Consider the following 27,744-nt stretch of genomic DNA (forward strand, 5'->3'; position numbering starts at 1 on the left):
GTTTTCTGACCATTTTAAAATCTTTTTTTTTAACACTCTCTTTTTATATTATTATTTTTATTTCAAATTGCAAGATACACACAAAGATACCAGGAAAACAATCTAGTCCACATCATGGAAGAGGATAGGATATAGAAAAGAAACAACATAGAATTAAGCAATCAAGACAGTCATTTCAACCTGGCTAAATATTAAAGGCGATCTAAAATTAAAGTCTCTTCTATTATGACATAACTCAACTTTCTTCTCTAATAATAGTCTTTCCAACTGATCTGGCTCAAAGAAGACATAGGTTCCTATCAGCAAAATTAACCAAACATTTAGATGGGAATTAAAAAATTAAAAAAAATAGCACTAACAGCCAATACTCTAACCTTAAATTGCAGAAACTGCTTTAGTATGTTTAGCCTTTGATATATCAGGAAAAATATGAAGCTTCCATCTACAAAACAGGAAATCTTTCTTCTTAAAGTAATATTTCAAATTAACTATTTTATCTCCTTCAGAAGAAAAGGAGTCTAGAAGGGCTGAACGAGTAGATATATCATCCTGAATAGACTCTTAAAAAATCTGTTAAATTCTCTAAAATCAGTGGATCTTTAGCAAATTATTAAATCTTGATTATTAAAGCTTGATTATTGGGGACAATCTGGAAAGTTTGTGGCATTGTGGGACAATAGAGAACTGGACACATGGAAACCAAAGTGATTTATGAGTAGAGGCAACAAAGAAATGTCAAGCGCAACTTATACTGGTTACTGCTATACCCGTTTATACAGGTGAACATTTAATGAAATTGCACAAATGACAATTTTTAGATGGGTTGAATGAACTGGTAGGCTCTGTGTATGTGATATTTGTATGTATTGTGATGTGATTTGGATTATAGATAGTATTTATATGAAATATTTAAAAAATTTAATAATTTGTTAAAGATCATGTGATTAGCTTTTTGTGTGTGATGTTTAATGAATATGCATGAGACAGATTTGCATATAACAGAAGCAACAGGTATGCAAATCTGCTCCATGAATATTCATTAGGGCTAGAATTACCAGATGTCCAGGTTTCCCTGGACCTGTCCTCTTTTTGAGGAATGTGGCGGGAGTCTGGGAGACTTAACTTTATAACTTTTATCTGGGGGAACCGGAAATCTAGTACCCCCTAAGCATCTCGCACACGATCTGGTGCTTGTTTACCCGGTGCTGCTGTAACTCTTTGGGCCATCAGCAGTGTGATTGAAGTAAACACACTGCTTTCTGCGACCCATAAGCTCCTCCTCTGCTACTGCTTCCAGTGCCCACATAGGCAGAAAGCAGTATCAGAAAGAAACTTCCGGGTCGCCGGGTGTGTTTACTTCAGTCACGCTACCAACGGACCAAAGACTGATTCAGATGGAAATCTGATGCCATCTTAAACACAAATTTTAGATGGGAGCAGAGCAGAATTTCTTTAATATCAAACTTAAAACAAAGCATAAATACACTCACTATTCTGCAGATCTCAACGCAATTTCTCTCACAAAATCAACACTTCTACTGGCACATCCTAGATATAGGAAAAGCCAGGAATATTTTTCAGTACAGACCCTGTGCTAGAGGTAATATGTACTTAGCTTCTTTCACAAGCTGTATTTCTACTAACAATTTCATGTTGGGAGGCTCGCAAATTCAAAGTGTCGAAACAGATTAGGGAAACAATGCCCTCTCTATGCTTTCTCTACAGTGTTGTGATGGCTAAAGATGGAGCCTGTCTCTTCACAGAAAAGGAGAGAGAGAAAGACTACAGTCACTTGCTTCCCCGTGCACTCTGGGTGTTTGGCTCAAAGACACACACTCACTGTTTACACATCCAAGATAAGCCCTCTGCGCTGCAGCTTTACACACTGAGAGCTGGAGGCTCCTCTTACTAAGCTCAAAACAGTGTACATTATTTACATCTTAAACAGTACTCTGTTCACATGAATACGAGGACAGAACAGCTACCCTAACTTAGAGCTCACTTCTCTAGAGACTAACATGACAATCACCAGAAATGAAATCTTCTGTGACAAGTACTAGAGTTCTTAAGAATCCATAGGTTCAAAGAAGGCTTTAATCAGATGTTAATACAGGGATAGGTAACCATTGTCTTTGAAGGCCACAATTAGTCAGGTTTTCAAGATTTTTTTTACAATGAATATGTATAAGATTGATTTGCATGTCCTACTTCTATTGTATGGTGATAGATGTAATGCATAGTCATTGTAGAAATCTTGAAAACCTGACTGGGTTGTGGCCATCAAGGACCATGGTTGTCAATCCCTGTATTTAAACAATGTGTCCTATGTCATTGATAAAGGTTTCAAGAGAAACAAGATCCACTTTAAGTCGAACAACTGCAGATATGGAGAAAGTAGTTTCTCTTTACAAAGTATGTGTGAAATCAGACTGAGAAATATAGAAGCTATTTAATAGAAGTTATTTAACTTGATTTTTGGGTAGCATCTGGAATATACAGAGCAATGGGATCAAATTAGTACTTGTAAATCTATAAACTCTATGAAGTATTTATTCAAGATTGGGGGATGGCCTTGGGAAACTGCCTTGGGTGGGCATGTAAGGAAGTATTAGAGATACAATCACCTAGAACATTTGGACTCCTTCCAAGGTACTGGAGGTATATGCCAAGTGGCAGTACCAAGATACAAGTTGAAACAGGAGAGATGTTTAAGTAAAGATGTCATCAGCAAAGTGGCACTCTAAACACCCTGGCGGGAGCAGGCCCAAAGCAGCCCGTTTAGATTACTGCCATGACTCTGCTGTTGAAGGTACTGTAATGGTATGTCGGTCTCGCGATCAGCGTGGGAAGGGAAAGATGGAAGGGTTGGCAGGAGGAGGGTTTGGCTTTCCCGGCATTGACATTGTTATTGGCAAAAATGAGATAGTGCCAGGAGCCAAATATTGCATCGAATTACTATTGTTAAATGTCCATTCCAGTTAGAAGTATTGATACAAAAAATCATTTAAGATGATTTTAATATATTACTGATTGATACATGTAAACTGATACGAGTTGAAAAAAGTTCCGGCTTAAATCTGGTCAAATTCTTACATTTTTTACATTATGAAAATGGAAAAATTTGTTAGCACTCTGAAAATTATTATTAGAAAGATGTTGTGGGTTTGTGATTGGGCATTGTTCCCCCGAAAATAAGACCTAGTGCTTTTTTTGGGCCCAAAATTAATATAAGACAGTGTCTTATTTTAGGGGAAACACAGTATTAATCTAAAAGTTGCATGCTAAGATGTTATCCCTTTACCCAGATAATAATAATAATAAATAATAATAATTTTATTCTTATATACCACCAAAGCCATAGAAGTTTGAGGCGGTTTACAGCAAGAAGTGCTGGACAATCAGCGAAGAGGTTACAGTCAAAGTCAGCGAAGAGGTTACACTCAAAGACAGCAATACAATCTTACATAATGAAGGAATATGAAAGCTATATACAGTGGTACCTCGGTTTACGAGTGCACTGGTTTGCGAGTGTTTTGAAAGACGAGCAAAACATTCGCAAATTTGGTGCCTCGTAAACCGAGCTTGCCTCGCTGTACGAGCGCCCCCCCCCTGAGAACCGGCACCCTCCCCCACGCGATCCGGCACCCCCCCCCCCCGCCGCCATCATGCACCCTCCCCATCAGGCACCCCCCGCCGCCACCTGAGATCCCCCAACCCACCCGAACCCTCTTCTTACTTCCCTCCGCATCGGCATCACCGGCATCAGCATGTCCTGTGCCCGAAAATCTTCTTCCTGTGCCGGGCTTTGAGCATGTGCGCATGCTCAAGGCCTGAGAGTTCACAGGCCTTGAGCATGCGCGCATTGGCATCGCCGGCATCAGCATGTCCTGTGCCTGAAAATCTTCTTCCTGTGCCGGGCTTTGAGCATGTGCGCATGCTCAAGGCCTGAGAGTTCACAGGCCTTGAGCATGCGCGCATTGGCATCGCCGGCATCAGCATGTCCTGTGCCTGAAAATCTTCTTCCTGTGCCGGGCTTTGAGCATGCGCGCATGCTCAAGGCCCGGCACAGGAAGAAGATTTTCGGCCACAGGACATGCTGATGCCGGCGATGCCGATGCAGAGGGAAGTAAGAAGAGGGTTCGGGTGGGTTGGGGGATCTCAGGTGGCGGCGGGGGGTGCCCGATGGCGGCGGGGGGGAGGGTGCATGATGGCGGCGGGGGGGGGTGCCGGATTGCGGGGGGGAGGGTGCCCGTTCGTGGGGGGGGGGCCTTAGGGGGGAGCAATGCTGGTTCTCGTGGGGGGGGAAGGTTTGGGGTGGGAACATATCAAAGCAAGTTTCCCTTACTTCCTATGGGGAAACTTGCTTTGATATACGAGCATTTTGGATTACGAGCATGCTCCTGGAACGGATTAAGCTCGTAATCCAAGGTGCCACTGTAGTTCATTAGGGTTACTGGTTGAGTAAGCAGAGCTGAGTAGATTCTTAGTTAACAAATCGATTGAACAAGCTCGTTTTTAACAGTTTTCTAAAATTGAAGTAGGATGATGAGAGCGCGAAAATGTTACTAAGCCAATCGTTCCATTTGCCTGCCTGGAAGGCAAGAGTTCTGTCCAAGAATCTTTTGTAGTGGCAGGCTTTTATAGTCGGATAGGAGAACAGATGTATTCTTCGTGTGGGCCTAAGATAACTTGCCAGATTGAAGTGGGAAACCAGGTAAGTGGGGGCTAGGCCAAATATTGATTTGTAACACAGACAGGAGATAGTAGCAATATGCTCCGTAATATTCTATGACAAATATATGGTAAAGACTGCTCTGGGAAATTTTTGAAGCTGCTGGCTTGCTTTTCTATTATGGCCCACAAATGACTGAATATATCAAGAGGTACAATCGTATTTAATCACAAAAGTTTAAATTCAACACGTATTGTAAATAATGTTAGGCAGAAGGGATTCATTCATACCACAAGGACAGAAAAGACTGTTGACAAAATTTCATCAACAGTCTTTTCTGTCCTTGTGCCACAAATAACTGATACAGTGAAAAGATAAAAATTTTGAACAAAAATGATATGCTGAAAACACAAAAACACAGCCAGCCCTCCTGCCAATTTCTATAGTAAAGTTAAAATAGAAGCACACATAATACAATTGCTTTTGCAAAAGGAACCAACATTATTTTTATAGTTTCCTTCCTATTCACACAGTAACAATTCTTGCAAATACACAGGTAATACACAAATTATATAGTTAGAATCAAATGAACTCTCTTGATTTTTAGTTTGCTATTTATCCTTTAGAGATGACTGAACTACCTAGTGCAGGGGTGTCCAACCTGCGGCCCCGGTCGAGGGTGATGCAGTGTTTTCCTCTGCTGCCCCCAGGTGTTTACTGTCTTGCCAGCTCCCTCCTATGTCTTGCTGCAGCGTTTGCGCACTCCCAGAAACATTTTTTTTGGCCAATGCAGCCCAGGGAAGCCAAAAGGTTGGACACCCCTGAGTCTTAGTGCATGAAAAATTCTCACTGGAACTTTCCAAATACAGTATATTTGATATAGTCTGTAGCAATGCTCTTTATTCACTTTTTGTAAGAAAATGTTTGCCACCTGTGGCTCAGTGTTCCCGCTAAGCTGCGCTGGCGTGCGCTGGCGCACAAAATATTACCTCGCAGCGCACAAGTTTATCGTCACAGCGCACACAGTGTAGAGCACAGTTCTTCAACCGCCGGTCCGCAAAAAAATCTTGCCGGTCTGCGAAGGATTCGGTCCCCGCCGCAACGAAAGGCCGGCGTCAGCTGACTTGCAACTTCCTGTTGCAGTCGCGGTGCCTGGACTCCTGCCTTCGCCGGGACTCCTGCCTTCCACCGCGTTTGCCTCCTGCCTTGTCTCCGCACCTCCAGACCAGCAGTGGCAGCTCTGTATATTTTTAACTTCGGCACAGAGCTGCCCCTAATCAATAGTTTAGCGCGGTTTCATGAGGCAGCTTCGGGGCCTTTGCTATGCCGGCCCGCTTCGATGATGCGATGTGGGCCGGCCTAGCAAAGGCCCCGAAGCTGCTTCATGAAACCGCGCTAAACTATTGATTAGGGGCAGCTCTGTGCCGAAGTTAAAAATATACAGAGCTGCCGCTGCTGGTCTGGATTCTTGGCCCACTGAAGGAGGGCAAAGAGCAGCTGTCCTGAAGGTTTCCCTTCCTCTCGCCTTTGCAGGTCCCTTTTTTCCACCTTTTTTTTTTTTCTTCTTCAAACGGCAACGGGCCCCAGCATCGACATCAATCAAGTAAGTTCCACTGTTCCTTGCAAGCGGTTCTGCTCGGCCAAAGCTTCCCCTCTGACATAAGCCACCTCAGGGGAAAGAAAGTGACCCGCAAAGGTAAGGGGAAGGGGGCAGATAATGGAAGTTGGAGGGGGGGAGAGAGAAGGAGCAGATGATGGAATGGAGGAGATGAGAGAGAGAAGGGGACAGATGATGGAAGTGAGAAGAAGGGAGAGAGAGCAGAAGGCAGATGGATGTCAGTTGAGAGGGGAGAGCAGATGCTGAATGGAAGTGGGGAAAGAACACATACTGGATGGAAGGAGATAAATAAAGGGGGAAGAAAATAGTAAGATAATGGAGGGGTGAGGGAAAGGGGTGACAAGCTTTCCCCACTCCCTTTGCAGCAAGGGAAGGAATGAGAGAGAGAGAGAGGAAGACATTGCACATGGGGGGTGGAGTAGAGAGGAAGAAATGCTGTGCAGTGGTGGGGAGAAAAAAAAGAGTGCACTTTGTGTAGTTTAATTTTGTGATTACCATTGTGTATTATTAATAAGATTATATTGTATGTCTATGAAAAATGAATGGAAGAAATGGTGTATACAATTAGTGCTATTATTATGGGGGTGAGGTCAAGGGAGGAGCTTGGACAGGTCTGGGGTAGGGGTCTAAGGTGCAGCTTTTGGGCCTCCCAAACAAAAAAGCGTTCCGCTGCCTATGTATACTGTGTTCTTCAGTGGAGTCTGGCTGGTACTTGACAACAGTTTGGGGCCAGATACTAATCGGGTTAAATAGGGAGGATAGCTCTACCAGCATTGGATCCTTGTATCTAAACAGTTAAGACAGGTTAAATGATTAGTAAAATAGCCCTTCCATCTGCAATGAAACCTACTCATGCTTGAAATAGAATAGTTAATATCACCTGGCCGAAAAGAGACAGGGCTGAAGTTTATGTGGCTGAGAATACATATCAGTTTCATAAGCAAATCCCATGTGTTCTTTATGCCTTAGAGAGTTTCCCTTTGTAAATTTTCCTGTTACACTATACGGACTAGAGTATGTCCCCATGAACCTACAAATCTTAAATTCAGTTCCATAACTGGCCTGGAACTTAAGCTGGCCTGATGCCTTGACAACATATTTATTTGGCTCATAACTTGCTGGCGCCCGATATTTTTAGCTCACAGTGAAAAAAGTTTGCTCACAACACCCGCCCGCTTAGAGGGAACACTGCAATGTGCAATAAAATGTAATATGTCCGTCCTTCTGCATGGCATGACCATGTGATTAAAGGAGTTGCTGGACTTTTGTCTATCAACTGCTGGCCACATTTAGGGAAGTGGCCCACAAAGCTGCCTCTCTTAGCCCTGCTCTAGAATATAATGGCCTTAAGACTTCCCTCTAATGCAACTCCCTGTTCATGAGACCAATAATCTGTGCCAGAGGGAAGGCTTGGGACAGGTGCGAGCAAAAACTAAGGAAAAATTATGTTCTTACCTGTTAATTTTCTTTCCCTTAGACACAGCAGATGAATCCAGAGACCAATGGGATAGCTCACATCTACCAGCAGGCGGAGATAGAGAAACTGATTAACAGATGGTCCTATTGGCTGGCACTCCTCCTGTCTCATCAGTATAGCTCCTTGCCCAAGCACACATAACCAGCAATAGGCATAGCATGTAAAAAACTTCTTTCCCATAACACATCTCAAAATGCAATAATACAGAAAACAACCTGCCATAATAACAAACTGCGAAAGTTGCAAAAGAAAAAACCGAGAGACAATATCCAGAAAGGGTGGGGCTCTGGATTCATCTGCTGCGTCTAAGGGAAAGAAAATTAACAGGTAAGAACATAATTTTTCCTTCCCTAGCAACAGCAGCAGATGAATCCAGAGACCAATGGGATGTAGCAAAGCAATCCTCAATCTGGGTGGGAAGCAAACGCCGCCTCCGCAACAACCGAAGCACAAAACGCCCCTACCGCATGCGCCCCCACATCCAAGCAGAAATGCGGAGAGAAAGCACTCTCGGAAGACCAATTAGCCGCGAGACAAATCTCCTCCAAGGAAAAAACCTCTGGGCCGAGCCCAAGAAGTAGCCATCGCTCCAGCGGAATGGCCATGAAATTCTTTCGCCAACCGCTTCCTTGCCAGCAAGCAAGCATAAAGAATGTCCTCCTGGACCCATTGAGCGATGGAGGCTTCGGACGCCGCCAAACGTTTGAGGCGTCCCTTGAAGAATACAAAAAGGAGATATAAACAACTAAAAGTCGTTAGAAACCGAGCTCACAGAGAACGCTACGTACATATCAAAAAATGCAGTGAATAAAAGCACTGCTCCCAATTTCTCCTCCCAGGAAGAAGGAAGGAAAAGCGAGCATGACATAAAAGAAAGAATGACACCCCCCTAGAAAGAAATAATGGTACCATCCGAACTGATACCCCATATTTCGGAAATCAGAAATAGGAATCCCCGTTGAACAAGGCCTGCAACATAGAAAACTGCAAAGCTGAAGCATGGCCACAAGAAACCCCATGTTCAACGGCACAGCCCTTTAGAGTCCCAAAAGACAAGGATGAAATGAAGCCTTCGGTAAACTGAGAAGAAGTACGTGAAGATTGTACTCCAAACCGGGCTTTCTAAGAGGCGCTTGAATATACCGCACTCTGTTTAGGACCTGAACTACATGAAGCTGAGAAGTAAGCGAAGAGCAATATACCTAGCCCTTGTAACAAGCCAAGAATGGCACTAGAAGCTGAAGGGAATTGAACGCTAAGCCCTCGGCAATACACCTGTGCCAAAAAGGAACTCTGGAGTGGTTCAAACGTTAAGAAGCACCCAAGAAAGGAAAAACCTCCAAAAGGAAGCAGAAGCCACAGGAGAAGACGTCCGTAGCACCTGGATAAGAGAAGAAACAACCTGCTTCGCATAACCCTTACACGTCAGCCAAGATTTTTCAAAAAATCTAGGTCGTAATACTAAAGTAGTACAAATATCCATGTTGAACGGACCCTAGGCGAGCAAAGCCGGAGATACCAGGAAACTTCTTAGTCCAGCTGTCGAAAGACACATCAAATCCGCAAATTAAGGATGGCGTCGCCAATCCAGAGATTCTACAAATACTGTGCCCGGAAAGCGAGCTCGAGGTGGCAAATCCAAGCCATCATCAGCCAGCGGAAAACACTGAAAAAGAGAAGGCAGAAGCGAGAAAGGAGCCACCCGAAGAAGCTAGGAAGCTTAGAATTGAGAGACGAGGCCATGAGGTCTAGGTCAAGCAGATCTCACGTCCATAAAAAGAGCTAGAACGCTTGAGCCACAAATCTCAATATCCAGGATGCAGAAGATTACACTATTACTAACATGCACACTTTCCAGAGCGTACACAGCGCTGTACACTGTCACATACAAGAAATGGGCCATGCTCCGATTCCGCGGAGAGAAAGTCTATCCAAACTCTTATCCTGATCCATAAAAGGATCTGCCAACAGAAGACGAAGATGAGAGTCCACCCATTGAAGCAGAACAACTTCACCTGCCAATGAGTACAACACCTACTGCCCAAGCAGTAGAGAAATACCCCCATCCTAATACTGACCAAAAGGACCCTTAGCGGCAATCCGGAAGAATGATCTGAAGCTCCAGAAAGGTAGCCTGACCCTGCTCAAGAGCAGAAGAATGAACAAGTACTGAGTCGCCTCTGAAGACCCGACTCCAGGAGCTGAGGATGGAAGCCACGGAGCACCCCAACCCGACAGCCCGGGATGGTCGGTGGTCATGAGATAGTCCAGCAAAGACCGAGGCATGCCTTGAAAAGAGAAATCGCGCTGAGCCACCAAATCATACAGAGTGATGCAGGAGGAGCATACCAAATAATTGGTGCCCTGAGATACCGGGAACCACCGGAACAAAAGCGACTGCTGTAGCGTAAGAAGGGGAAAGCAAGCCGAAGTCCCCAGTGGAGTCAGCAATATGGATCCCAGAAACTGTACAGAATCCCATACTCTTGGTCATGGTAAGCGAAGAAGAAAACCAATCTGAGACCGAGACCCCACGCCCAAGTCTCCAGAAAGAAACACATGTATCTCCTATATGAATAAAAACATCACCCAGATATACCTATAAATAGTACAGGAGAAAAGAGCGCTGTGCAAATTCAAAGATGCACGTGTAAAGAACTGAGGAAAAGATATCACCCTTTTCGTGTCAGTCAAATAGCCCGACTGGAAGTCGTCCGAATCAAGCAGGCAGTCAAGAAGAAATTAGATGAATCGCCTGGTAGCGCCAAAACGGTACCACTGCCCACATCACCTAAAAAGTTTGTGAAGCCTTGGGTAGGCAAAATGGCATGTGCCAAAACCGAAAGCGCCGCTCCAAGAGAGGCAGGCAAACCAAGTGCCGATTCGGAGTCCATAGAGAAAATGTAAATATACTCCCAGGTTGTCTGCAGAAATGTGTAACCCCGAGAAACTAATTCAGCAGAATGGGATTCAGCCTGCCCAATGGCCCCGTCTCGGGCACCTTGCAATAAGTGGAACGTCCCTTAGTTCCTGAAGAACTACAAGAACTGTCCTGAGGACCAATAACACTGAAAAGGGAAACACAAAACATAGAGACTCCAAGAATGAACTGGAAACCTGAGGAGGATGCAAAGATGCAAGCATCCTGAAAAATCTTCATAGCCCCCTGACCTGACATTATAGCATCTTCTCCCTCATGAGAAAGCCTGAAGAGTCATTGGAAGAAGTCAAGATCCCCTCAGAATGAAGTGCAGAAGGTCAGGGAATGGCAGGATGAGACTGTAGGATCTGCAAGAAGAGTCTCCTAGGAAAAATCAAGTTTCACAATGTAAAGAGGAATATACTGGAACCATGAAAACAGTACTAACCCCATGCAACATGAGCGAAATACGTATGTCCTTTAAAGTGACTACGTATTAGACTCAATCAAGGTGTTGCATCTACCGCCCTGTGGAAAACAACAGCATCCTTACAGGTAGCAGACAAAGCTCACATCGCTAATGAGAGCTTCAGGGATGAGGCTAACAGCCACATAGCGCTTGATCCTCCGTGGGTTAGATAGAATAGGTGACTGGCTCCTGGTTAAAAGGAGCTGTACAGTCCTTCCTGTCTGTTCGGGGGGGCCCGTCTAGCATGTGCCATGAGAAAATGGTGACAGAAGAAACAGCGTGATAAGCATGGAAATCTGAAGTCCAGGCCCCCTCAGAAATAGAGAAAGAGAGTCCTGGCCACAGGAAGATGCGCAGTGTCATTATGTCCACAGAGACAGCCCGAACTTGGAAACTGTTTGTACTACCTTTAAGCATATATATCCTGTGCCACTACTAGACACATGCAGCTCAGCACAGAGGCCCAAATAAGGACAGTTACCAACAGACAAAGGCTCAATCTGCAGGGACCCCCAAGAGAGACAATGAAATACAGGGCACTATCTTACTGCTGATCTCACCATGCCGTGAGTTGCCGTATGTCGCCCCAGTCCGGAGACAAACCGAGACTGGGTGACCTAGCACAGGTCAGAGTCTCTCTGGTAAACCCCTTGAGTGCTAACCCCAGAGTCCGATTAAACAAGCAGCTTCCTTCAAGGGAGTACAGCAGGAACACAGACATAGACATATAAAGCTGCCCAAGCTTGTCCCAAAGCTGGTGAAACACATACAACTTGTCTGAACCGGAAAGGAGAGAAGCCTCGGCATACCCTAACCAAAGTCAGCTGGAAATAAACTACCGGAATGCCGCAGCTCTCCCGCCATCGCCGGAGATCCAAGCACACGCCTCATTCTGACACGTGGCCGCTGCATCAACGCTCATAGAAACATAGTCGGATTCAAGCCCCGCAAAATTTACCCTGCCGCGGCTTGCATAGAAATAAAATCACTCGGGGAATAACCAGAAGAACGGCCCTCAGCGCCGGAAAAAACATGTCCCATCTCATGCTGCTATAAACTGGCACCTGCACAATCAGCTGCACATGGCCGTGTCAAACACCGATGAAAGAGAGCCTCAGAATAAACAGGACTACTGCTGCACTGAAACCCAACAATGAGAACAAGTGTGAGCAAGAAATCGCACCGCTACTGCCGCGCTGTAACCAATAAGGAAACCAAGCGCGTGCATGCAAAGGCGGGAAGTCCCGGCTCCCTCCATGGATTTCTAGTCATAAAACTTAGCCACAATAAAATATCCATGCCTTAAATGTACGATGACCGAACCCACAGTACTAAGACTCCCAAACAGAACCTGAAGTTCAAACAACTGTAAAAGCCAGACATACTCACAGCTTGTTGTTAGGGCCGGTTGAAGCCAGTTTGCAGCAAAAGTATGGCATAATGTAGCAACTGTGGTCTCTTTTTTTTTTTTTTTTTTTTTTACAGAGAAGGGAAAGAAGAAAAAAATTGAGACCCAGTCAGACCCTCTAGCAATGGAGGGAGGGTGAGGCAGGGACAAGGGGGGGCCCAAGTGTAACCTCTAAAGCCGGCACCGTTCAGCCGGACACCCCTGTCTCACTGAAGAGAAAATCTCAACAGAAGAAATAGCACTGCCAGCTCACTAAAGAGAAACCTCAACAGGAGAAAATAAAGTTCCAGCCACAGCCAGAATTCAGGAGCTAGTTGAATAGCGACCTTTTCCTGCTGGGAGATAGAGATTACTGATGAGACAGGAGGAGTGCCAGCCAATAGGACCACCTGTTAATCAGTTTCTCTATCTCCGCCTGCTGGTAGATGTGAGCTATTCCATTGGTCTCTGGATTCATCTGCTGCTGTTGCTAGGGAAAGGATTTTAAAAAGGTACTAGGGTTTGGAGAAGTGGAGTTAAAAGACCTCTAATCGCCTAAGGAGGAGTGGGGGGAGGAGTTGCTGGGCAGGGAGTGGAGTTCCAATGCACATCCATTTTGAGACCAGGCCCATCCAAAATTGGTTATTGATATGCAATGAAAATAGTATTGTAAATAGTTGGAACTTGTCTATAAGCACTTACATGAGTATTGTACATTGGGTCTTTCCTGGTACCTTTTCTCACCCCACCTAGCATGCCATGATTAAAGAAGATTAATTGTGCGATCAATTTCAAACTATTCCTACTATAATGCAGGGCATGGATGCAGACTTCTTTCTGGCCTTTTGTAAAAAGTGTTGTTTATTTATTTCGTTTTCTATCCCATTGTCCTCAAAGAGCTCGGAACGGATTACAGGTTTAACATACATAATTTCCTTACAAGTTTTTATCCTAACTTGATACATACTAGGGTCTAATATTTATAAACATAATATACAGTTTGCTATAGTTATCCTTATGTTGCAAGGTTTTCAGTACAATTTTTATCCTAATTTGACACACAGAAAGTTACAGTGTATGATACAAGTTATTCTTATGTGACATACTGGTTCTTGTACCAATATACATTTCTTTGTAGCCTCTCGGTCAAGGGCAAGAGTTTAGGTGATGAGGTACCGTATGATTTTATTGCTTTTCTAAAGCCGAGGAGTCCTTCAAGGGATCTGATCTGCGGGGGCAGTCAATTCCAGTGGCTCGGTATGAACTGGGAGTAGGACTGTCACTTTGCGGTTTACAGTTGAAGGGCATGACCAGGGGGTATTTTGAGGCGTATTTTGTTCTGGGAGCAGAGGGACCAGTTCAGCCCATAGGGAGGAAACTTAGTCATCACGTAGCCGGCGCCATGTCGTGCAAGGATCTGAACGCTAACATCAGGTCCTTGAAGACACAACGTTTGGTTACGAGTAGCCAGTGAGTTGACGCTAGAGCCTGAGAGATAGGGTTGTGGGCACAAAGGTTTTTCAGATGCCAGATCGCCACATTTTGAACACGCTGGAGATGTCGTACATTCTTCACCATGAGACCATTGAATAGTGCACTGCAGTAATCCATGCAGGAAAGTACTAAGGCATAAAGTAGTTGGGTAAAGTCAGACTCTGAAAAGTAGTTCCTTATTTTTCAGAGTTGTCAAAATGAAGAAGATACCACCTGAGAGATATGGTCGGAAAGCGACAGGTTGCCATTAAGGAGTATTCTTAAGCTGCGCACTTGGTCTTTTGCAGTTATAGTAATCAAGTCCCAGCACAGCAATGGATGGGTGTGGTCGGAGCATTCTTTGCAGATCCAAAGGAATTCCGTCTTGGAGGCGTTTAGTTGTAATTTGGACATCCAGTTTTTGATTTCCGAGAGGTAGGTTAGGAGTTTTACAATCTGGGCGTCGTGGGCTTCCCTAGTGATAGGTACAGTTGGATGTCATCCGTATTTGATATCTGTGGGCTATCTCTAGGACAGGTATAATATAGAGATTGAATAGTAGGGGGTATAGCAGAGCCCCCTGCGGAACACCATATTTGATTAGTTTCAATAGCACATTGTTGAACAGAACGCTTTGGGATCTGTTATTCAGGAAAGAGGAGAATCAGATTCTGATTTCAGAGACACACTCAATGAGGAGAGAATGGTCAATAGTATCGAAGCACCAGAAGGACATCATTGCCCAGGTCCGTGAATTTCCAGCAGTTATCAACGATGTCGAGGAGGACAGTTTCAGTACTGTGGAATTTCCTGAATCCCGATTGAAAGGTTATTTATCAATGAAGGAATGTAATTGGGATAACACTGTTTTTTCCAGGATCTTGGCGACATAGGGTAGGTTGGAGACCGGTCTAAAGTTGCCAGGCATGTTAGGGTTGAGCACGAGTTTTTTTTTCTCAAAATCGGTTTGACGACTTGATGACTTCCCGTTTGTGGGCACTACGCCCATTTGTAGAGAGGTGTCTATGAGAAGAAGGATGGAGTCTGCAAAGGCATCTTTCACCGCCACTAGGTCACTGAATACCATTTCTTCCTAGCCTTATCCTCTCAAGAGCTAGAGCTTAAGTCTACAAACAAATCTTTTCCAGAGGGAAAAGTAGTAAAACTAGAAAACATAATATGAGGATGCAGGGTGATAGACTTAAGAGTAACTTCAGGAAATACTTTTTCATGGAGAGGGTGGTGGATGCCTGGAATACCTTCACTGTAGAGGTGGTGGAGGCAAAAACAATGAGGGAGTCCAAAAATGCATGGCATAGATGCACAGGATCCTTAAATAGAAAGAGATAATATAGACATAAAGCTCAACAGACCAACAACAATGATGCACAGGAGCGGTGCCTAAATTAAGCTCCAGCAATGGGGAAGTGAAGCTGAAGCTGGATGGACCTATACGGTCTGTGCCCAGAATATAGTAAGACAGATCAGGATGGGCTAGAGTTAGCTTTGACAGCAACTCTAGTAATGGGGTAATATAGCTGATGTCAGACAGATTTCTATGGTATGCGACAAGATGGATCAGGACCAAGTATATATATTTTATACCACATTTATATCATCTGAGTATAGGTCTTACCTATCTCGAGAGAGGGGAAGACCTTATTGGGGAACTTAGCAAGAAAAATATTGAACCAATAATAGCATTGCTTTAATAATGAATGTGACTTGGGCAGACTGGATGGACCATTCAGGTCTTCATCTGCCATCATTTATTATGTTATTATAAGTGAATATGGAGTGGGATCCCCCTTTGACCCTGGCCTTAGTTACTGGAACTTGATGCTGAGCTATCCACAAAGATCATAGCCTTTGATGGCAAAACACCAAATGATGCAACTCTATATTCAATAAACCAAAAAATCTGGCACAGTCATGTTTCACCCTCCATACGGGTTGTATCAGGAAGAGAAGTGAATGCAGCATAAACGTCAACGCTAACAGCAAAACTATCAGCTCACATTAAAGATGTTATATTCAGAAGAAGGGCGTTGCTATGGGGGCCACTGTAGCTCCCTCTTCAGCCTGTCTCTTCATGGCTTCATTTGAAGATCAGTATGTTTATTCTTCAATATTTTTCCCCCAAAGTCATCGTTTGGAAAAGGTACATAGATGACATTTTTGTCATCTGGACAGGTTACCAGTCTGAGTTAGAGGAATTTCTCACTTACCTCAATCACTGTGATTCTAATATCCAATTTACAGTCATCCGTTTACGATCAATTTTTTGGACATGTGGTTTATTAATCATGATGGCATTTTTGAGATTTCTATTTTCCGTAAGGAGACAGATACCAACTCTGTGCTGCATTATCGCAGCTATCATCCAAAGTCTCTTCGCAACAGCATTCCCACTGGACAGATGTTAAGATTAAAATGTTTGTGCTCCTCTGAGATGGACTTTAAAACTCAGGTTTCTAATATGACCTGTAGATTGAGACAGCGAGGTAACCCTGTGGCACTGTTAAACAGGCTGCCAAGCATGCTGCCTGTGCTGAGCGTGAATGGTTACTTCTTCCAAAATCTATTAACAGTGCTACTGATCACAGGGTGACCTGTGTCCTACCTTTTTCACCCTTGTTTGCTCCTCTTCAAAATATCATTAATCACCACTGGCAATTGCTGGGTCTTCATCCTGAATTTAGGGAGAAACCCAGGTTTGCCTTAAAAGCAGGGCTCTGGAGTCGGTAGATAAATGTTCCGACTCCGACTCCTCAGTTTTTTGTACTTCAGACTCCGACTCCAGGTACCCGAAATTTCCTCCGACTCCGACTCCGACTCCACAGCACTGGTTAATTTTCAGATCGTTAAAATGGAATGTCAAGTTGAGAGAAATGAGCATTTTCGACACCACCTTCTTTTTGCTTTTAATCAAGGTTCTAAGGCCGCAGAAGCTACTCGCAACATTTGTGCTGTGTATATAGTGGGTGCTATAGCTGAAAGAATCGCTCGTGATTGGTATGCCAAGTTCATAAATGGAGTCGGCAGATAAATGTTCCGACTCCTCAGTTTTTTGTACTTCTGACTCTGACTCCAGATACCCAAAATTTTCTCCGACTCCTCGACTCCAACTCCACAGCCCTGCTTAAAAGTGGCAGGAATCTGGGGGAACATCTGAAACATCATGTTGGATTCCCAACATAGTCATGCCCCTTGTGGGGCATGTAGGTATTGTCAATTCTCCATGAACACTAACAGTGTTCATATCCCTAATGTTAATATCAATTTTGAATTATGAATTAAGACCAATTGTAACTCTGCGCAAGTGGTTTATGGGATTTTTTACCCTTGTTACAAACTTTATATCGGGTAGACTAGGAGAGCAGTGAAGATCCGTATTGCAGAACATTTGAACTGCATCAGAACTAATAAAATTGATTCTCCTTTAGTTGCGCATTGGAGCCAAGCTAATTATATGCTAACGGAGCTGAAATTTTGTGTGTTAAAACAGTTTTGTCCCAGGAATGGAGGTGACATATCTCAGCTTCTCACTTACCATGAACAGTGACTAATTTTTGCATGGAGAACTGTTATCCCTTATGCATGAGGCAAATCTCTATGAATTGAAAGGAAACTCTAGAGCAGGGGTGCAGAACTTGGGAAGTTGGAGGGGGAGGAGGTGGCTGTCAGTTAGTGAAGATTGGGGATCCCTACTAGCTACAGCAGGGGAGATGTTCATTTTGAGGGAGCCTAAGCTCAAAGTGGGAGGCCCAAAAAAGCAGTAATATTTACCCTGATTAAACGATCCTCCATGTGCGCTGCTGACAGCTGATTCAGCATCCCCGCTCTGATGAGGCTCACCGTAGCTGTAATAGAAGTGAATGGGAGAACCAGGAGCACGCATCCCTGCTCATCAGAGTGGGGATGTGGAAGCCTGTGGCTGCTTCCACTGTCAGCGGTGCACGTGAAGGATCACTCAGTCAGGGTTCCTCTCCACAGTATCCCTTTAATGAAGGTTTATTATTATATATATACACATCTTCTATATTAGTGATTGCAGATTTGGGACCTGCTCAACCTTTTTTTTGTTCATCGGCTAGTGTTAGTGCGGCCCCAGAAAAAAAATTTTCGGCCAATGCGGTCCAGGGAAGCCAAAAGGTTGGACACCCCTGCTCTAAAGCAAGAGGTCATAGAATGAGGTTAAGAGATGATAGGCTCAGAAATAATCATAGGGTAGTGGATGCATGGAATTGCTTCCCCATAGAGGTAGTGGAGACAAAGATTGTGTCTGAATTTAAGAAAGCATGGGACATGCACATGGGATCTCTTAGGGAGGGAAAGAGATAACGGATACTGTAGATGGGCCATTTGGCCTTTATCTTCCATAATGTTTTAATCTTTTTTTTATTCAGTCACAGTCATCCTAAAAACCTGAAAGGTGGACAGTTTATACTGCACAAAAAAAGTGACATTCTATATCCATCCTCTCCAACTCTTAATGGGTCCAATCTCTTCATCTTTTTGTCCAAAAGTACAATCATTATGCTGTACAGGAACAGGGGCAGAGACAACTTTCTTGTATTCCTACTCAAAAGGAAAGAAGTTACCCAAGATGACCAAGTTATCCTAACACTAGCACTGTGAGTAGGCTATCCACGTACTCTATATATCCATAATACTAGGATTCAACCCTAGCTCTCTAGGAGCTAAATCTCAAAATAGGTTACTCCATACTAGCATACACATTTTCTATTTAAAGAGAGCAAAATAATCGATTGCTTACTCTTATTGGAAAAGTTAACTGGATCTATACTTATTTTTGCCCATGTTTAATTTATTTATCATAGTGGTTTACAACAATTTTGATAAAAAGTCAAACACAAATTAAAACTATTTAAAAAATAAATTTTTAACACAAACACACACACAAAGGAAAAGAATTGCATAGAACAATAAATACTAAAAATAAATAGCTGGTACAAAGGGGAAAAGAGTGGTAATCATTCCCACCTTTAATTCTTGAATAAAGTTATCAGTTCTTCCTTTTCTAAACCTATAAAAATAAAATGTGTTTCATGGAAATTCTGTATATTTGTATCTATTTATTTAGCCTTCAAGCTAATTCCTCCAGATATTTTAGGATATTTGTAAAAATTAATTAATGAGTGTGAGGGATAAGAAACAAAAAATTAGGTATGCAGATCTAACAAAGCTTTCTCCCTGGTGCTTTTGTCTCAGAAACAAAGTTTAGTGAAGTGTGAATACACCGTTTAGAAAAATATTAACTAAGCTTTAGATTGTGGTTTATGTATCAACATAGATTGCAAATGGGCAATATGCCATTCAGGACTACAAAGAATGGGCTTTGATGTGTGATTTAAAGGGATAAACGTGTTTAGACACAGTTCTAAGTTAAGCCAAGAAACATTGCACACAACATGCAACCCATCAAAAAATTTAAAAGGACAAGCCCAGAGAAAACACTTGGCATGATTTTCATGGAAAACAGAGTAAACACATTTTTGATGGTTACTTCTATTAGACAACTGCAAACTGACATAAAAGAAAGCCTAGAAGTAAAAGAGGAAATAAAATTATAAAAACAGAGGTTACAGATGGTAAAAATATACAAAGCTAAAAAATGGAACCTGTAAATACTGTGGAAGTCTCTTAAAATCTCCTTTCCACAATGTTATTTTTCTTTCAGAAAAATTTGGGACGTTCTTCATTTTTGTAGTTTTCCATTTCATTTTTCTTAGACCTGAGACATATTTATAAACCCCAAGCCTTCAATTAGTTCGGTACTGCTACCAAGTGGAGGAAAATACTAGTTTTGCTTAACAATTTGCTAGATTTCACTGCATAACTGATAGTGCATTCCACTTAAAGCATACTAAGCCGATTAATCTGAGATGCTTTTTGAAAACAGAAAAAAAGGAGAATGAGAGAGAGAAGGAAGGAAAAAAGAAAGAAAAGTACTAAAGCTGCTTAGAGCAAGGTTCAGAGACCGGTTGTAAGAATTTGGGAAGATCCATCCTCACTAGAGGATGATACAGTCTCGTCCCCGTCCCATCCCTGTGGGCTCTGTCCATCTACAGAAGCCTTAAATACTTATGATTTTATAGTTAAATATTTTATTAAAGTATAAAAAGCAACAATATTCTATACAACTGTTGTTTATAAATCACAAATAGAGCTTTCCATTTCGATCTGGTTTTGGTACAACCTTCCCAAAGATTCGGTTGCCTATGTTTTTTCATCATCTGGGAAGATTGTCTTTCAGACATATAGTAGGTGTAGAACAGAACCAGCACTGTGTAGTGGATGAACAAGAAAATAAGTGTCTATTAAATATTGGAAATGCTCCTTGATGCCAGCAACAATGGATGAATTTATTGTGGTAAGATGCTTGAGCAACTGGGCATGTGATAAGGATGCTGCAGATGGTAGGAGTCTGCTCAGTAGATAAGACTCTTGTTGACACATCAAGGCAGACAAGGCACAAATGATGTCATTTATCAGTAGTTCATTTAAATCCAAAAGCAACTTCTGCAGTTCTTTAAATCATTGAATTCAGTTGCCAATTGTCTAAGACAGGGGTGCCCAATACGTCGATCGCAATCGACGGGTAGCTCAGGAAGGCAACATGAGTCGATCGTAGAGCCCATCCCGGGCTCCGTGATAGACTCGTGTTGCCGTCCCGATCTACCGGGCCTATCAGTCTTCCTCTCCCCGACGTCAAAGACGCTGACGCGGGGCATCCACTTTAGGCTGTTTTTTGTTATTTTGGGGAGGGGGGGGCGTGGCGGCGGCAGCAGCAGCCTAAAAAAGAAATCATCCTGGCCCAGGTCGGTGTCATACTCCGGAACTTCTACCTCTTCCAGCAACCCTCTCCCTTCTACCTGCTTCCGGCCACACACCCTGCTCCGCGGCTCTCTTCGGCAACTCAGCAGCAGCGATCGACACAAGCTTCTGACGTCGGGGCCTACCCTCTGCGAGTCCCGCTTGTTTCAACTTCCTTTTTCCACAAAGGCGGGACTCATAGAAGGAAGGCCTTGATGTTGGCAGCCTGTTTTGATCACCGCTGCTGATGAGTTGCTGAAGAGAGCTGCAGAGCAGGGGGTGTTGCCGGGTGCAGGTAGAAAGGAGAGGGCCAGATGCAGGACTCGTGGGTGAGGGAGGGGAAGAGAGAGAGAGAAAGAGAGAGGGGAGGGAAACAAAAGGAAATATTTCATACTGGGCTGGGCCGGAGTGGAGGGAGGATGGAAAGATTCTGGCTACAGGGTGCATTAAAGGAAAAGGGGGGAAAGCTGAAAATGGAGATAGTGACACAAAGAAGAGAAAGGGTAAGCAGGACCTACTGAATAAGGATAGAGATACAGAGGGGACATGAAGAGGAGGTGAAATGGAGAAAAAGGGGGGGGAGGTAAAGACATTGAAAGGGCAAATGGTGAACATGGGGTAAAGACAAGGACAGAGACAAATGAAGATTCTGAAAAAGTGGTGAGATAGGGATATAGGTGAGATGGACACAAAGAAGGGTGATGCTGGAAAATAGGTGGAATAGTAATTCTGACAGACACAGAAGGGAAATGCTGGATCAAGGAGAGATGGGGCTCAGGCTGGATGGAATGGGGAGAAATGCCTTGTTGGCCCGGAACTTCCTCTCCTACGTCAGAATTGACGTCAGGGAGCGGAATGCTGGTCAGTGCGATGCTTCTGCAGGGAAAGCATGGGACGGCGGTGGCTTGGGGGCTGTTCCCGATGGCGGTGGCAGCAAACCGAGTGGCTTGGGGGAGGGCATGGAGAAAGAAAGAAAGGGTGCAGACAGGGAGACAGAAAGAAGGGGGAACAGGGAGACAGAAAGAAGGAACAGGGAGACAGAAAGAAAAAGTTGGGGGAGAGAATGAGGTCTGGAGGAGAGGAAACATACAGGAGGCTGAAAGAAAGGAAGAAAGATTGGATGCACAGTCAGAAGAAGAAAGTGCAACCAGAGACTCATGAAATCACCAAACAACAAAGGTAGGAAAAATGATTTTATTTTCAATTTAGTGATCAAAATGTGTCTGTTTTGAGAATTTATATCTGCTGTCTATATTTTGCACTATGGCTCCCTTTTACTAAACCGCAATAACGTTTTTTAGCGCAGGGAGCCTATGAGCATTGAGAGCAGCGCGAGGCATTCAGCGTAACTCCCTGTGCTAAAATCTACTATCGTGGTTTAGTAAAAAGGGAGGGGGTATATTTGTCTATTTTTGTATTTTGTTACTGAGGTGACATTGCATAGAGTCATCTGCCGTGACCTCATTGAAAAAACCCGGAATATGAATAATTAACATTTTCTCTGCCTTTCAGTGTGCTTTGTGTTTTTTTTTAAATTTTATTGTTGGTAGATCATTTTGACTTAGTCATTATAAAAGTAGCTCGCAAGCCCATAAAGTGTGGGCACCCCTGGTCTAAGATATGTTATTTACTTGTTCCATCTAGTTGGCAAGGTCTGCTTAAGGCTAGAGAATGACATAGGATCAAAGTTTGTTCCCGTCCCTGCCACCATAGTCTCTGTCCCCAAGTCCCCTTGGGTTCCATCTACATCCTCATGTTGTTTACTCCTCACCTTAAGCATGCATCCTCCCCCTAATCAGTGATGGTCCAAAAGCTGAAAGTATTAAGCAACACTATTCAACTGTCTCTCCTTCAGTTGAATGAATGCATTAGGGCTGTCCAGTTGTCAGCCCTTTGTCACTATAAATGTCTAAAAACTGAATTTTAATTTTAAAAAACAGGAATGCTTCCTCAGCATAGCACGGTTTCATCTGGGTTCTGGGAAATCCATCTCCCTGAATCACGGTGGAAGGTCCACAACTAGCCCAAGGCTTTAGTTTTGTGCTGAACTCATTTAGCATGAAAGTGAACTTTGTTCTTACCTGCTAATTTTCTTGAGTCCTGCTAGACAAGTCCAGGACCCATTCAGGAGTTCCTCTCAGCATCATCTTATCCCAAGCTTATCTGTGTAGTAGTTATAGAGAAATCATTTTTCACAGTCTTGAGTACACTAGGAGCCTAATGTTGTTCCACAATGTTAATAAATAATGTTGGCCTATAATGTTGTTCAGAATCTCAGAACTGCTTTGCCAATAATATACTGGCAAGTTCCAAGGCCAGGTGTGTGTGTTAGGTGCCATCATCTCAAGTTCAAGTCCTAGCGATTTGATGAGTTAAAGATCCAAAAAGAAGTAAGTGAAGTGCTTAAGGGAAATCTTTATAAACCATACACAAACAGGTCTGCACCACTCAATATACTGGTGATGTCACTGAAATATGAAAAAGTGTGAGAGTAGGGTTTGAAAAGATGCCTCTTCGCATGAATGTATAACTTCGAGAACCTTTATTTATATAGTTAATATATTTATAAAACAACCAACATGGAACTATGTTTCTACATCATGTCTTTCATGGGTCGTACATCTAATATAATAAAATGGTAGGACGCGCATGCGCACTAAAAAAATCGTGTTCCCTGATCTGTCGCGTTTTTTTTAGTGCGCATGCGCGGGTTGTACGTCACCGATGTTCCTCCTCCACCATGCAACGCAAGCCATGTCCGCCGCCGGCCTCGAGCTACTGGGGGCCGGCGGTGCAAGCCGCCCGGCCGGTGCTGAGGCCCCGCCTCCCGCTTCCGCCCTACACGGCGACGCCAGACCCGGACCTACAAAATGCTGAGGCCCGTCTTCCGACCTACACGGCGCCGCCAGATCCGGCACCACAAAACGGCCCTCACATCCGCAAACATGCTTGCCATGGAAACAGAGGGGATCAGGAACTAAACATAGATTTAAAAAAACAAACAAACAACAGTGCACAACGACAGAGACACACAGACACTCACAGAAGGACAGGGGGCTAAAGAGACAGATTGAAAAAAAATAACAAAACACTAAGGAGAAAGAGAGACACAGGTAAGGAGTGCTGCTGGGCAGGGGGAGCAGGGAAGAGGGTCAGGGGGAGAAAAGAAGGAGTGCTGCTGGACAGACAGAGCAGGGAAGAGGAACAGGAGAGCAGGTAAGAAGTGCTGCTGGACAGGGTGAGCAGGGAATAATGACTGCGGAGCAGGGAAGAAGTGCTGCTGGACAGGGGGAGCAGGGAAGAGGGACAGGGGGAGCAGGTAAGGAGTGCTGCTGGACAGGGGAAGGTAAAAGGAAGGGAGAAGGCCTACTGCTGGACAGGTGGAACAGGCAAGGGGTGATGGTTGACAGCCGAGGAAAGAGAGAGACAGAAAGCGGTCAAGAGGAGAGAGAGAAAAAGAAAGAAATAAAGACACACACATCTATTCTAGCACCCGTTAATGTAACGGGCTTAAAGACTAGTTATCCATAAATTACAAACAGAACCCTTAAAATCAAAATAAACATGAGCACAACTAAACATTTAAACTAGTTTAAAAAAATAAGAACATTCCATAAATTTATATAACAATAAGCTCAATAAATATGAATGTATGTAAATCAATATCAAATATATATGAACATATAATTTAAAAATGAAAAAGACCATAAAAGGAAAAGCAGAAACAAAATACAAAAATTAACCAAAAACTCATTATAAAATGAATTTAAAAAGAAAATAAATATACCTATACATATATATGCAGACCAACATAATATGCAGTAGAGGAGGAGAGACATACCAACTATCCTGGATATATAACAAACACTGATTTCAAAAATTTGAACCAGAAAAAAAAAAAAAAGAGAAAAAAATAAATAAATAATCGAAGGGGGAAATGACATCATCCTGCCGAATGGCTGCTTAGAGCAGGAGCTCCGTCGGGGCTTTTGTGAAACATTGTGCATTGAGCTTCCAGAGTGCATTTTCTGCCGGTATCGTGGGAAAGTTGGGCTCCCCTTATCATGGCGACTCAAAAACGACTTGAAAAATTTAAATATTTTGGCCGAGGACGAGGACAAACCGAGCTCTGAGGGGTCTGGAGGAGAGGTGGAGAAAAAAAAAGATGGCGGCGGGCCCGTCGACCCACTCAAAGTCCGAAGATGAGGGTATTACTGACCAGATGGGGGATGAATGCGAGGCACCTAAGAAATCTATGACCGCATGGTTTCAGGAGTTGGAAGCAGAGACCATTGGGGTTCGAGTCAATGTGAAGGCGGCGTTAGCGGAGCTCCGATCGGAGGTCAGTGAGCTGAGAGCAAGAGTGTTGGCCTCAGAGGATCACGTGGCGACACTTTCTACCTCAGTGTCCGCCAATAAAGATAACACGGATCGCCTCTCCACTGAGTTGCAGGATCTCCAGAATCAGGTTGAAGACCTAGAGAACCAATCTCGGCGCTGAAACTTGCGCTTCAAAGGAATCCCTGCAATCGAGGCTTATCGGGACTGCAAGGCGATGGTGCGTGATTTTTGTGAGCACCTGCTGTGAGCTGATGGAGCTGAAATACCTGCTTCTATTGTGTTAGTGCGGGCCTATCACAGTTTGGGGCCAGTGCGCAGCCAGGGCACCCGAGACATAATCGCCTGCTTTGGTGAGTTCCCCCTGAAGGAACGCATCTTGTTAGTGGAAGGATCTCACGGTGGGAGTTTTCCAGGATCTTGCTTGGTCTACACTACAGAAGCGCAGAGCATTTAAAGATGTTACTCAAGTTTTGCGCACCGGGGACCATAAATATCACTGGCTCTTTCCTTTTGGACTGTGGTTGACCATTAATGGCACCTCTAAACATGTCACCACAGTGGTGGAAGCCTGGGCAGAGATGAGAGCCCTGGGATGCGCAAGTGTGATGGAAAGATCTCAGGCCCCAGTGGTGGCATCCACATCTAAACAGAGCGAGACTTGGCACACTGCGTTGCACTCTGGCAAGAAACCTGCTAAGCCTGTGCCATGAGGGCTCGTGATTGCTGTCTTGATGGTTTTGTTGTTTACCTGTATTGAATGTTATTGTTCCTTTTGAGCTTTCTCACCATGCTTTTCCAACAGCCGGTTTTGTGGGTGAGCCTGGGGGGGTGCTTGGGCAACCTTCTGGAGCACATGCTGTGTTGTCAGTGCATTGTGCTTTCTATGATTATTTAGTATTGCGGTTGCTCGGGCTTGGGCCTATTTTAGGTGGGCTCTGGTTGTAAGTTTGATCCTGCTTGGGTGTGCCGGGAGTTGGGGTGCGGGAGGGATTTTTGAGGGGTGGCAGCTTAAGTATGAGTGAGTGGGGTTTGTCTGGAAGTTTCATAGTTTTCTTTATTGGGTGATGCTTGCCTTTGGAGGAGGATTGCACTTTTTACCTGCTAGCGAATCCTGGCAATCACAGTTTGGCGCAGCACAGAGAAGGGGGGTGAGCTTGGGGGGGGAGGGGGGTACAGTTGGTAAGCTTTTCACTGTGGGTTCTTGGAATGTTAATGGGCTTAATAGTTCGGGTAAGCGCAGTATTGTATATCAGGCATTGCATCAATGAAATGGGATGTCTGTTTACTTCAGGAAACTCACCTGAGACTACGAGATGTGGATGTTTTACGTGCACCCTACTTTGATCAGGTATGGACTCATCAGGGGCAGCGTCCTGGTAAAAAGGTGGGTGGGCTTGCCATACTTATCAGAAAGGGGCTGGGGCTTGTTGTGAACCAAGTCAATTGAGATGCTGCTGGTCGCTGCCTGGCTCTTTTGACTTCTTTACAAGGGCGTCCCATTACTATCATTAACCTTTATGGTTCAAATGTAGGCCAGGCTGGGTTCTATGACTCTCTTAGAGAGGATTTGGTGGGTTTTGTAAGGGGTCCTATTTATCTTGGTGGGGATTTTAATGTTACTCCTGATGTGCACTTGGACCATTCCTCTGGAGGGTCGCATCCATCTTCTCGGGCTCATCGTAGGGCGTTACTGTCTCTGTTTTCCTCTTTGGGCTTGGTAGACTGTTGGAGGCTTTCACATCCCACGCAACGCTCTTACACTCATTATTCCCATGCACACCAATCCTATGCACATATAGATGTGATATGGGCACATCGTAATATGTGGAGATTGGTCAAATCCAGATTTCAGACCATGCTCCAGTCTGGATAGCTTGTCTTGGATTTTGGGAGGCAGGGGGACATCATTTTTGGTGGCTCAATGAGTCTTTGCTGAAAGATCCTGAAGTAAATCGGGAGGTGGGTATTGCCGTGGATCAGTCTCTTCAGCATAATGATGATTCGGTTAGTGATGCTATTTTGTGGGATGCGCTGAAGGTGGTGGTCCATGTAGTCTTTATAAAATGGGGGCTCGCCGTAAATGATTGCGAGCTCAACGATCTTTGTCCCTTCACGAGCAATTAGTGCGATTGGGGAGCTTACACCAGAGATACCAGGACCCTCTGGTGTATGAACAACTTTTGAAGGTCCGTACAGAGCTTTCTTTATTGCAGTTGGAAGAATATGAGTTTTTGAGGTTGCGTTTGCGACAAACGATTTATGAGTATAATAACAAATCCAGTTCATGCTTGGCCCAATTTATTAAGCTAAAGCAAGTGAGGTCGGCCATTACCTGTATACGGGTTTCCGCTGGTACAACACACTGCACTGATCAAAGCCATCAGGAAAGTTTTCCTTTCTTACTATTCTGATCTTTATCGTGCATCGGACGGGCGGGACATTGATGTTATCATGGACTATTTGTCTGCGTTACCGCTTCCCCAGCTGTTGGTATCTGACCATGAATTCCTTAATGAGCCTATCACATTAAGGGAGGTACTGGATGTT

The 27,744-nt window shown here is 44.0% G+C and overlaps 1 protein-coding gene across 10 annotated transcripts in view; it reads right to left on the bottom strand.

Moving 5' to 3' along the window:
• The window catches only part of SRPK2 (SRSF protein kinase 2), a 235,110-nt gene that overhangs the window by 139,896 nt on the left and 67,470 nt on the right, over positions 1-27,744 (bottom strand). The gene's annotated exons all lie outside the window — the stretch shown is intronic.

This window comes from Geotrypetes seraphini, chromosome 9 (genome assembly GCF_902459505.1).
Source record: "Geotrypetes seraphini chromosome 9, aGeoSer1.1, whole genome shotgun sequence".
NCBI lineage: Eukaryota > Metazoa > Chordata > Amphibia > Gymnophiona > Dermophiidae > Geotrypetes > Geotrypetes seraphini.